Here is a 13,663-nt window from a genome sequence, read left to right as displayed (position 1 = left end):
CATCTTTTTCCTTTGCCAGTGGAAGGACAGAGTCACAGCTGTGTGGAATAATCCAAGTCATGGAGGCCTAGCCTATAGTTGCCCAGAGAGACTGATGACACTTCGTACTCCTTTCTCCTCTGCCTGGAGCAGGGATGGAGCTGCAGGTGTGGGCAGCAGTCTATGCAGTGCAGGTCCAAGATGACTGTAGTTGCCCCAGTAGACTTCTGATTACTCAGTCTGTGCCAGCCAAAAGTACTTGCAGTTACCATGATAGGCTGGTGCATGGCCCATCACCTTCCTCCCTGCCAGAGGTGGGGCTGATGCCTAGGTTAGGGCTGCAGGCCAATCTGGGTGAAAGAAACTGGTTCCAACCCTCACTGTGATTTTTGGTTCTGACTCTCTCAGACTTGGGGTGGAGTCAAAATGACAGCCACCAGCCTCTTTCTGACTTGGACAGAGTCACACCCAGCTGTTCCCAGGGTTATACCTTAACCAGCTGAGTCTACTAATGAGTAGGCAAAATCATTGGCCAACGGTCTCCTTCCTCCTGTTTTTGGGAAATGGAGTTCCCAATTCCAGCCACAGAACAGCTCCTGGGGTGGCTTGCACTGCCAAAGCAGGATGATCATTGGCCTCCGAGGCTTGGCTGGTAATTTCCCGGAGAGGCTGGTGCAGATTCCTCCAGCTTCCTCTCTGCTGGAGGTAGGGCTGGGGATTATGCTAGAGCTGAAATCGGATCTGGATGGAAAGAAGCTGGCCCCCACCAGCACTGGGATTTTCAGTCCTCCCTGCTTCCCCTCATGCCAGGAGTGGGGTTAAGATGGCAACTCCCAGCTTCTCTGGCCTGGACAGGTTCAAACTTTAGCTGTTCTTGGGATTATGCTTTAGCCCACTGAATTTACCAATCAATAGCTGAAGTTAGTGTCCAACCGTCTCTTCCTCCCCCATTTTCGGGAAGTGGAGTGTTCAATTCCAGCCATGGAACAGCTTCTGCGGGTGCGGGTGCCTCCAGTGGAGGATGTGCACCAGCCTCTGGGGCGAGGAGTGTTCTACTTATGAGTCTTCTCTGCAGATGGGCAGTCTCCTCCTTCCATTCTTTCAAGGATGTGGCAGGATGTTCTTCTGGTCTCCTGGAACCCCCAAATAGGTACTTCAGCTAGCTCCAGGTAGCTCTGGATGTTTACTGACTGCCCTATAGCAGGAGCTGATTCTAGGAGCTCCTTACTCCACCACCCTCTTACTAGTTCTGGCCTAGCATTTTCAATGCTTAAAAAGGCTGGCATATTGACACACATTAGCAGGCATTTGTTTCCATAGAGAATTACTAATTTCAATGAGCTCAGATATATTGTATCTTTTCTGTCACTCAAGGAACATAATGAAATAAGGTAGACAAATATGTATATCCTGTAATATGGAAGAGGAAACTAGGGGCAAAGATATTTTGATTGTGTAGGGTTACAACCAAAGAGAATACACGAGTGGAACTCTGTGGCTGATTAGTAAGATAATATGTGATGGAGAATAAATTTGCCATTAGAAGTACCTTGGAATACACTAAACACAAGAGATTATTGCTATTCAGATGTTTAGAGCCACAACAATAAAACAGAATAAATGACAAACAAGTTGCAAACTGAATTTCAGGATATTCCTTCCAAGGATATTGTTAGTTGAGAATGAAACAAACCACAAATGTTTGCCCTACTTAAAATGTGTGTCTGATCTTTCAATTCCTCTGCTCAAATCCCATAATGCTTTCCTAACTTGGTCAGATTAAATGTGAATGTTCTAAAATTTGGCCATCTCTTACCCTTCTGACTTGATCTTCTGATGTTTCTATTTTTATGAGTGCCAAGGAATTACAAATACTAGCTCATTACATTGCCACAACCACCCAGCAATGTTGGTAAAATTATTGTTCCCATTTTAATAGATGAAGAAACTGAGGCAAAGAGCAACTAAAGATGGCTTAAGGTGGCATAGTAAGTATCTGACATCAGGCTGCCTGACCCCAGAATCCATTGTCTTACAGCTCTAATGCTGTTTCTTCAGCATTTAGCCCACTGTGGCCACACAGGTCTCATTGCTGTTCTTCAGACAGTTTTGGCAGCTGCCATCCTTTCCCTTCTGCCTGCCACATCCTGGGTCCTAGATATGTCTCCCTTCCTTTCATGTCTTTGTATAGATGCCTTCCTTTTTAATTCTAAATTGTAACCTCTACCTCCTTCCACCCCTAACAGAAGTCCCTAATCCCCCTCAGTAGTTCCTTTTTATCAATGGAAATTATCACATTGGACATTATAATTATTATTTTTTTAGTTTAACCTGTTCATTCTCCCATCAAATAGAATATAACCCTCATGTGGACAGGGATCATTCCACAGCTGTGTTACTAGTACCTAGAAAAATGCTTTGTTCAAAATGTTGAAGGTCTCCCCTACAGAAATTCTATTTTGTATGACATTGGCCATGTTGGCCATGTGCAACTGTAGTATACAAACAAACAAAAGAGGAAATCAAATAATTCTGATCAAAATGTTACACAGAACATTGTAAAATTTTGTGCTAAGGAAATAATTCTTTTGAAAACTAAACAAGAAAAAAAAAGCCTTCAATTCCACTTAATTTTCTATTTCTCTAAGTTGAATTTTCTTATATAACACTTTATTATATTAAGATTGATATAAGATGTATATAGAAGTAATAAAGTTAGAGTAGTTAATTTGACTTATACCAGATAGAGTATATTACCAGTTAGTACATAAAATAGTTAGTCATTATAGAGAGTAAGTTATAGTTACTGCTCAAGTTACCCTAGAATAGCAATGAAAATATATAAACTTTCTTAGGACTAATTAGTTATATAACATTAAAGGCTAATTCCATTTAATGACTGTCTGATAAAATTTTTGTCCTATAACTTGAACGCAACTGATGAATTTGCATTCTAGATTTCAAGTTAGGAACCCATATTGTCCGCAGTTGTTTGCACCAATATAAACTTACATTTAGATTTTTTTCAAAGCCTATGAGAACAACTTGACTGAATCTATAATTGTAAGAACACTTTAGCAAGATTGAAAGAAAAAATGGTGAGAAAATGAAAAAATAAATTAAGAGATTGGCAAAAGAACAGACTAAAAAGAATACCAAGAATTAAGAAAGTTTATAGTGGAGTTTTCTTTAACATTGTTTTATTTTAACATAAAGTTTAATATATTGGCATTAAGATATTCAAGTACCCTACAAAATTAAGATCTGACACATGTAGTAGACTTAAAGCAAATGAAGTTGATAAATGGCCACTAGTCAACCAAGAAGCTAGGTGACTGTAGAACAGAGGAAAAGGGAAACATTTTTCACTGATCTGGGAAAAAGACAGCATTCCATTGCTTTTGCCCAATGAGGGATCAACTTTCAGTTTGGATGGCAAACAAGAAGTCACATTTCTCTTCACCTCAACAGGTGAAGTTTGCTGATCAAACAAAACAGAACTAACTGGGAACAAAGAAAACATACAGTAGGACAATCACAAGATCACAGATTAATTAAGAAAGATGGAGAGATAAGAGAGAACTGTACATAACATAATCATTCCTTTTATTGAGCAAAACTGCCTGAAAGTGTTTTGCATTGTATAATGGAATACAATGCAAAGATGTCCATAGACAGCAATTGGTAAATGCTTCGTACTTATTAAGCATGTGTATAAATTGAGAGGAAGACTTATGAATGAAGTGTCATTAAAAATGATTCTATATTTTACTGAATAGATGGATAGCATTTGCTGGAATAAGACAAAGACCATTCTTTTGTCATGCTGGTTAAGAGATAATTCCATAGGGAGGGGAACCTGGAGATTAATATCAAAGTCCACTGAAAGCTCATTTTATATATATAGTTTATGCTCTAAAATGGGTATATAACTCTCATTCCAGAATTTGACTTCTCTCTTATTCAACAAATTCTCCTGCCAGTTTCCTAATAAGGAAAATTACTCTAAAGATGTGTATTTGGGGGAGGATATGTTTTATATTGTTTATTCCTAACGTAGCTCAACTAATATTTCCACAAAATGAGCTGCTTCTTGTAACAAGCATGGATCACTTTTTCATCTATCCAGAGCATAGATATTAATCTGCTAGGAATGGGATAGCACACTGCCTGCTAAGCCACCAAAAAGAGGTATTGAGTAAATCATTATTTACATTTATTTTTTCCAATTACTCTGAGAAAGAAATATGCTTTAAAATAGTTTATACATACATTTTCATTCATTTCATCTATTAACCTTTGAACTTTAAGCAGCCTTCTATTCTCAAGGAAAATAAATTAAGAGCCTAGATATAAGACTAAACAATTGAAAGTAACCTACCATAGAAATATTCCTGCCTACCCTCTCATACTACAGAATAGAAAATTTAGCCTCAGAGGTCTTAACGAATGACAAGTTTAAGTTCAGACATTATATCTAGGTTTCCCCACTCTTTAACTACTTCTCTTTCCTTTAAGCCCTATGTTGACTGTATTTCAAATGACTAAGGTACACATCTCTGTTTGATTCAATTGATGTATTCATAAGCACATTGAGAATCATAGCATGTAATTCATAATAGAAAGATAGTAAGGAATGATGAAATTCTTGGAGGCCAAATTAATAAAAGTAATTAGTAAATATTATACTTCTGTGTTACTGAAAGTATTATTCCTAAATAATCACATAAATTTTGTGACTATTCCAAAGGATATCCGTTATGAATCTCTGAGTCTTCATATACTTTACTAGACATAGAATATGTGGTAAGCAGAACTATAAGATGCCCCCTAATATTCCCGTCCCCTGATATAAACATCCTATTCAATCCCCTTCCCCTTGAGTGCAGGCTTGACTTCTCAATATAATGGGTTCTGGTTTTTGTGGTTCTCTTATGCTATGCTTATATGGCAAAGAGATTTTGAAGATGTAATTAAGGTCCCAAATCAGTTGACTTTCCGTTAATAAAAAGGGTTATTATCCTGGTGGCCTGATTTCATCAGATGAGCCCTGAAAAGAATCAGGAAGCAGAAGTAGATGCACTCCTTCTGACCTTGAAATAGTAAGCTGCAACATTAGGAGAGGAGGGAGCCATGACATGTGGACCTGGATGTGGAGGTCTCTGGACGACTGTTGTCAAGAAAGCAGGAACCTCAATCATACATCCATAAGGAAATTAATTCTCCCAACAACTAGTGAGCTTGGAAGACGCTTCTGAGCCTCAGAGGAGAACACAGTTCCAGCTGACACCTTGATTTTGGTCATGTGAAACATTGAGCACAGAACCCAGTTGAGTCTTGACCAGACTTATGGCCTACAGAAACTGAGATTATAAATGGAAGTAATTTGAAGCCACTAAGTTCGTGGTAAGTTTTGTACAACATCTAAGTACAACCATGATTTCATGGAGCTTATGGTTGAGTAGAGTGTAGTAAGTAAACAGGCTGTCATTAATATCAACCCCCCGGAACAGATGAGGAAATGAGATTTGGCAATATAATCTCACACATCTATTATAAAACTGGTGGAATTCAGACTTGGACTTGCTCTGCTAACTGCAGTTTTAGATGTTACTTAAAATATATATGTCTGCATATATACATATATATAAAGAATGAATAAAGAAATGAATAAAGAAATAAACAAATCAATGAATAGGTAGCCATTTCTTCATCAGTAAAATAAGACATTGGATTCTCAATATCTGTCTTCTTTCAGTTCTATAGTCTTACCTTGGCTACTTTATCATCTTTTAAATCATCACAAAAGCCATAAAAGTTAGAATTTTGTGTGTTTATATACATATATATATACACACATACATGGTGATGGATAATCTTTATTTAAGTTATGGGGTAACAACTAGAATATGTTATTTTGTAATTACACTAGAAAATTGAGAAATTTCTTTAGTTTTCTTTACTTACCTCTAGGAAAAAAATAATCTCAGGAAGAGGGGACTAGAACTTTTTCAAAGCCTGTTTCATCTTCTGTGTAAGCCACTCCTACATATGGGATTTAATTCTACCTACAACATTTGGAGGTAGCTTATAACAAGAGCTAATGTGTTTTGGGTACTTGGATGTGCCAAGGACTATGCTAAGACCTTTTCTTTTCAATCCTGTCAATGAACATACAGATTTGGAATTAAATATATGCTCACTTCTCATATGAGAATACTTTCCAAACAAGGAGATTGGGTCTGATAGAATTAACCACAGTTTCATTGCAGGCATTGAGTCCATGACAGTCCAATTCTAAAGGCCATGATTTTAATGACAAGGTATTTGGAAAATTCAGTTACCTGTATATGATGTTTGAAAGCCACACAGAATCTACAAACTATGGTCAGCTAGGTGCTTACAAATCACCCAGCTTGGTACCAAGAAAAACAAGAATCTGAATAGTTCATGCGGTGTTCTAAATTTTACTTGATTATTGCTTAATTTAAGGCCAAACAAAAGAGACCCATTAGCCAAAGGCTACGGACCTTGGCTCCGCCTTCAAGGAGGAAGTTTAAGCATCTTCAGAATGAAGTCTCTACGACCTGACTCAATTCAGCTCTTAAAAACTATCCTGTGAGTTGAATTACCAGCGGAGTTACTTGAGACTTTGGCACTCAGAAAGTCACTCTAAATTGGGATGAACTCTTCCCATTAATGGGTCAGACCAAATGTTCTATGTGCAGAGAAAAGCTGTGTCAGATCTGACCTTGGAATTTGGATTTTTCTTGTAGCACTTTCTGAAATTATCTCTTTTCTTTCTTTACTGTGAGAAAGAAAAAAAAAAAAAAAAAACTGATAGAATACTCTTCAACAGAATTCATTTTTCCCCTATACCTTAAGTTTTACCAGCCATGGGTGTTTGAAGGAAAGGTCATCCTGTAAAAGAAATAATTGTTCCCTTGGAAGATTTTTTTCCCTAAAACTCTTTATTGTAGAAAAAGCTCATTGAACAGTAGCTTCTCTCTAAAGAAATTAAGCTCCTATAGCTTATGAATTCAAATTCAAATGCTATACAGCAGACTGGAGACATTTTAACATATCCATGAAGTTATCAAGACTGTCCTTCTGTAGCCTACTTTAAATTCTCTCTGCAAGGTGATTAAAAGTAACATTTAATAACAGGTCAGTTGACAAGTAATTATTTAACACCCACAGGGTACAGAGCTCTCTACAAAATGCTCAGAATTCAAACCTTTAAAGTCACATAATGGGAAGGGAGATAATAATGACTTTTCTCTAATCATAAGAGCAACATTCAGTTCTATTTTCTCCCACATTTTGGGAAGACAGGCTGCCAAAAATTATGCAAAATATTTAAAATAATTTACATTTATACAGTATTCTCTCTTTGTCAAATTTATTTTAAATTACCTTGTAGGCTGAAAACATTCTTCTAATGGAGCAAGAAACACATTATGTTCCCATATTTTGAATGAGGAAATTGAGGCCCAGAAGGATTACTTATAAATACACACAGTTAAGGGAGTAACCTGGATTCTAGTTCAGTCTCTACTAATCCTTCGAAGCCCCTTCGACAATATAACCTGACATTGCAGTAGGAATTTGCAGATGAGATGAGAATGTCATTTGCCCTTTGAATCTCTTCTAGGATATGATCATCCTCAACCCACACTCCACACACAGCACCTCTCTGTTATATTCCCCGTGCTCTGTGGGTGGTTCAGGAACACTCTTCTTACACCTTGGTTTTATACCAGTTATCCTCATTCCCACTGCCCTATGTCCCAGGATCCATGAAATAGCCTGTAGTCTGCACGCTGTCTAAACTCTTACTTCCTTCCCATCCATTCTGTCTTCCCTGTATAGCCAATTACATCATTTTAAAACCCAAATTGAATCCCCAAATTTATCTACCTAAGTGTTTAATACTTTTCAGGGCCTTTATGATTAAAAAAAAAAAATCCTTAACAAGACCCCCTAAACCCTCCTTTGCCTGAGCTTTCTGATCCCATTCTCCTCATCTCCTATTGCTCACTCCAGCCACATTTTCCTTCTTATAGTTCTTAGAGCAAACACTTGTTCTGGACAACAGAAATCCTCCCAACCACAATTTCCCACTCACAGGTCTTAATCTAGTTAATTCTTACTCCACATTCAACTCGTGAATCAAAGACAAATACATAAAGATGCCTTCACTGTTTCATAAAATTTACCACACTGATGTGGGAAAGTGTGGGAGGGGGAGAGAATAGGGCATATAGGAATTCCCTATATCTTTTATGTAAATTATGTAATCTAAACTTTCTTGAAAATAAATTAATTAATTTAAGAAGAGAAAAAATAAAATAAATCAGTAAACTGTTAATGAGATCAAATTTTCTCAATTATAAATTCCCAAAGCACTCTATATATTTTCCTTAAAAGTACTGATCACTATAGGTAAATTTTGGCCTTAGGTGATTAAGATCTGACTGAACTGCCATGGTATTAGGGCACGGATCTTTCATGTTTTTCTCACTTTTGCCTTTCAGTGTCTAGCAAAATGCTTGAGGCATCAAAAGGGTTTGCTAAATATCTTTTGATTAAATAAAAATGACTACTTTGACTTTCACTCCAACTGTGTTGCAAGTTACACAAAGGCATAAATGTCTATTATTCCTATACTATTAGTACATTTAATGATAGCCAGTACATTGAAAATGCTTCACATGTATTTGTTTAAGGAACAAATTAATATAAAATGAACTTCCTATAGGTAACACTCAAGTAATGCTATATAAAAAAGGACACATGTAAAAAGTTTTCATGACATTCCTGATGTACATTGTTTTCTTGGTAGTTTATTTACACTGCTTTCAACAATATGAATTAGTCTTTGCTGTAGATAAAAATTATTGAACATAATTAATTTCATATAGCCCAAACTAATATATTATATTAATAACACCAACTATATCTACCATTCTAGTACATTTTACAATAAAATAGAGAAATATCTGAATGCATTTATTAGACTAGAAAGTGGAAAATTATGGATATAGATGCTAAATCAATGTACCAATAAACTCTGCTTTTTTATTTTTATTAAGATAGATACAGCTTTAGCACAATTAAACAATACTGTTTTGGCTCATCATCTTCATTCAAATCTCTTCTTGCAGCTAGAAAATGACTATTGCCCTTCATGGACCTTTGTCCAAAGTTACTTTTTTACTTGTATTTTGTAGTTCAGTGGCTTTCCCTTCCACCCCTTAAATAACTTAAACTGATCTGTTCTTTCAAAAGGGATTTAAGCCCTTTAATACCAATTTCCAAGCAAGAATCAAATATATATATATATATGTTATATATATATATATATTTGTTTTTTAATGTATGATGGTCTTTATTTACAACTTTAGTGGCAAAAAGGAAGAAGGAAAAGTTTGAAACAGTTTAACACAGGGCATTGCAGCTTTCCTGTCAAATTAAAGAAGTTCCATTTTAAATGTCCATTTGACTAACTGTCCAAAGATAAACAACAATGAATCTGCATATGCAGTTTCCTTTATGAAGTACAGTGCTTGTATTTTAGGCAGTCTGCTTAATAGATAAATACAAGGAAATCAAATCACTCATTAAAAACTGCATTAAATGAAGAATATTTAAAGTGTAAGTTTATGTTGCTCCTGGTAATAACACATGTCCAGTGAAAATCAAAATTGGAAATGCAGTTACACTTCCCACTTGAGTGGACAGTTACAGCAATCATTTTCCTGCAATGAACATTATGTCTCAATTTATCATAAACTACTCTGAACTTACTATGAGATGTAATCAAAGTCAGAAGAGAAGATGTAGGGAGAATATTCCTTTTATGGAGAAGCATATGCCCTCCAAAATCAGAATGGGAAATAAGCATCCTGTTGTAGAATTCTAGGTGGAAAAAAACTAACGTAGTCAATTTTAACTCATGCAAAGCTGACAATTTTTTAATTGACTTGTTTGGTGTCATTCTTCTAAATCAAGAGTGTTTAATTCTTCTTGTTCATCCAAGTCTATTCCAGTAAAAAGATCTTCATCAACAGGAACAGCATCAATGGCTCCCTTTTCCTGTCCCTCTCCTTCGTTGTCCTCTTCCAAATCACTTCTTTCACCATTTTCAGCCCTGCCGCCAGAAACTTCACTTAATTTGTTTTCATCTTTCTCTGAAATACATGTGCTGAATCTTTCAAGACTGGCTATAGTAAAACCAGTCTCATCAACATCTCTTGGAATGTAGAGGATTAAATCTATGTCATTCACACTCCCAGAATCATCAACCTCATCACCACCTGATCCCTGGATATAATGGGTGTCATCTGCTTCCTCCTCCTCCTCCTCAACCAGTTCAGGGCGAAATTCAAACACGTCACCACCACTGATCACTAGTGCTTTCTCTGCTTTGAAGTCTGCTTTCCTTCTTTCCATATCTTGCTCAAATTTATCAATCTTTTCTTGTCTTTTCCTTTTCTTCCATGCAAGAAAAGGTTCTGGAGTGATTTTGGTAACATTTAGACCTAGGGCAGAACGTTCTCTTTCAATTAGATCTTCTAAATGAAATTTCATCTTCTCTCTCCTCTTTCTTTTTATCTTTTTTCAACACAAATCCAGGAGGAAGTGCATGACGATCCATGCAAGTATTGCCCCCTCCAGGGCATACCCAAAACCTGCCATACTTGTTGTTTTCAATAGCTTCAAGGAAGTGCTTGCACACTATTTGAGTTTTTGTATTTTTCTTTTGTGCTTCACCGTGCTTCTTGTTCACTACTTCTTCCAGCTTTTTCTCATCCCAATTATCCATGGTATCTTTCTCAAGTTCTTCATCTCTTGCATTAAACACTTCACTTTTCACATTTTCTCTCCAGAGTCAAGTCATGAGAAAACTTACACTTATCTCCTTTAGTACACTGTCCTTGCTTGAAAAACACACATACTACAGATTTGGGATCTGCACCTTTACTTATTTTTGAGCAGCAACTACAGGTTTGAACAGTTCTTGCAATTCTTTCTTCTTCTCATCTTTCTTCAATTTCTTTTCAGCTTCACTTTGTGCTACCTGATGAGGATTTTGTTGACCAAACTTAACTTGATGAGTGACAGCTTTGATAAACTTCTGTTGCTTTGCTCCTTTCTTATTCTTCAGAACAAAAGTTTTGCCTTCGATAATCTGCTCCTTCTTTTTCTGTTCCGCCTTTTTGCTGCCCCCAGACTGAGCTGTTTCTTGGGGGGCGTTGTGGAGACAGGTGGTACTGGCCAGGCTTAAACGCAGCTGGAAACTGCAGGGGGCTCTGGCCCCGCGCAGGAGGTAGAAGACGATCAGGGCCACCTTGGCTGCCGCACAGCGCGGAAGGCGACTCACTTGCCGGCCTAAATATATTTTTAGTTTCGGTATTAAGGTAAGATGCATTCTGATGTTTAGACTTTTTGAAAAGATATTCAAAGTTTGGTTTAGAAAAAGCTATCATAAAGGAGGCTCAAGCTAAAGGGAAAAAAGATAATCTATATGAGAAAAAACTAGAAAGTGTGCTCTCTTTCCTTTCTTTACCCAGATTTCAAGAAATAAATGCAATCCTTAGGCATGCCGTGTCCTTTTCAGTCTCCACACATGAGCATGAGCACTGTGGAAATAGAACATAATGGAGTTACAAGGAAATATTTGACCTAGAGATTAAGAGAACAAATCTTAGAAATTGTTTCTTGGATAAATAACATTTTCTTACAATTGTGAGGCACTTTCTACTATCTTGAACCTCGAGGAGCCCTTACAAGTTGATTCCGTTTCCTAGAGCTTCTATAAATAAGTTCTACAAAGCAGGGGCTTAAAACAACAGAAATAAATGGCTCCACAATTCTAAAGGCTAGAAGTCCAAAATTAAGATGTTGTCAGAGCCACACCCCTTCTGAAACCCGGAGAGGAGAATCTTTCCTTGCATATTTCTACCTTCTGGCAGTAATCCTTGGCATTCCTTGACTTGTGGCCGCATAAATCCAGTCTTGGTCACCATGTTCATAGGTCTTTCTCTCCAGTGTCTTACTGCTGACTTCTCTCCTCTTCTTATAGGGCCACTATACACACTGGATTAGAGCCCAACCCTAATCCAATTTAGCCCCATTTCAACTAATCATATCTTGAAAGACTTAATTTCCAAAGAAGGCCATATTCAAAGGACTTGAACATATATCTTACAGGAGACAGTTCAAACCCTTAAGAAATGTAGATAAAGCAGGTAATAAAACTCTCAAGCACCAAATGAAGAAATTTAGGTTTAGAGAGATTAAAAGACTGGCTTATGTTGTTCAATAAATCAATACGAAAATCTGAACTAGAACCCAGATCTCCTCATCTTATGTTTCAGTTTTAAAGTTCTGCCATGAATCTCACAAATAATTGTACTAGTTTACAATTTTCTAATATGGTATTTGGCTTTCTGTACCAGCAACCCTGGATATTGAGTTTTAAAGGCAGGGAGAATTCCTTGGGGGTGATGGGGGAGATTCAATAACTTCTGTCAGACAACATACATGGAGTACCTGCTATAAACTATACTTGAAAATGCGTGCATGTTGGGAGTACTATCCCTAAAACAGGCAAAGGGCTTGGAGGAAATGATAATTTGAAGGAAATGAAATAATAGAGTCTGAAAGTTGCTGAAAGTACTCTTGGGAACATGATTTATGACCCGAAACATAAAAGGCCTCATAATAAACAACAGAATAAAGAACAGTAGTTCCCAAATGTCAGACTAGAGAAAAGTGCCAAGTCGAAAGCTGAAGAATCCTCTTAAGATTTTATTTTAAATGCCATGACCAGGACCCTTATCCAAGGGATTCTGATTTGACAGGCCCAGGTTAAAGCTGCCTGGGTGTTTCATATCTCTAGACAAGTTTTGACATTATAGGTTCAGTTAGTGATATAAGTTTGTACTTGTAGCTTACCAGGATTGCCCAGTAGTTAAACTCTTCATGCATTCTTCAAAACTGACCTAGGATTTCCTAAAATCCCCAGCATCTAGGGCAAAAGAATATTGCATTCATAGTATGTAACTGTGGGGTGGACTGAGGTTAAGGAATTTGTCTGATTCCTCTTGCAACAGGTATGGAGGCAAAGTTGTCTCTCTGTTTCTTTGGTACAGTGACTTTACAATCCTTCTGTTTATCTCTTTCACTAGGAGATAGATGATTCTAAGACAGTATTATAAGTTGAACTTTTTCCCCAAACAAATAAATGCAAATCCTATCCCTATATCTGAGAATGTGACCTTATTTGGAAATAGGGTTATTGCAAATATGAACAAGTTTAAGTGGTGGCCCTCAATGCAATAGTGTGCTGCCATTATGAGAAGAACAGAAAAGACAAACCGGGAAGGAGGGCATGTGAAAATAGAGGGAGAGACTAGAGTTATGTAGTGATAAGCGCAGAAACTCCAAGAACTGCCCATAACCACCAGAGGCTAGGAGAGAGACATGGAATAGATTCCTCCTTTGAGTTTACAGAGGGAGCATGGCCCTGCCATCACCTTGATTTCAGACTGCTGGCCTCCAGAACTGTGAAAGAATATGTTTCTGTTATTTTAAGCCACCCAGTTTGCCATAATTTGTTATGGCAGCCCTAGGACACTAAGACAGAGAGTACTCTTTGTTTTATCTGAAACCAAAG

General features: G+C 37.1%; 1 pseudogene; it reads right to left on the bottom strand.

Annotated features, from left to right (window-relative positions):
- Positions 1 to 9,975: 9,975 nt before the first annotated feature.
- Positions 9,976 to 11,413, bottom strand: LOC101420502 (zinc finger CCCH domain-containing protein 15 pseudogene; annotated as a pseudogene).
- Positions 11,414 to 13,663: the final 2,250 nt, after the last annotated feature.

This window comes from Dasypus novemcinctus, chromosome 3 (genome assembly GCF_030445035.2).
Source record: "Dasypus novemcinctus isolate mDasNov1 chromosome 3, mDasNov1.1.hap2, whole genome shotgun sequence".
Classification (NCBI taxonomy): Eukaryota; Metazoa; Chordata; class Mammalia; order Cingulata; family Dasypodidae; genus Dasypus; species Dasypus novemcinctus.
The sequence above is the reverse complement of the archived record's forward strand: the minus strand, read 5'-3'. Positions and strand labels throughout refer to the sequence as shown.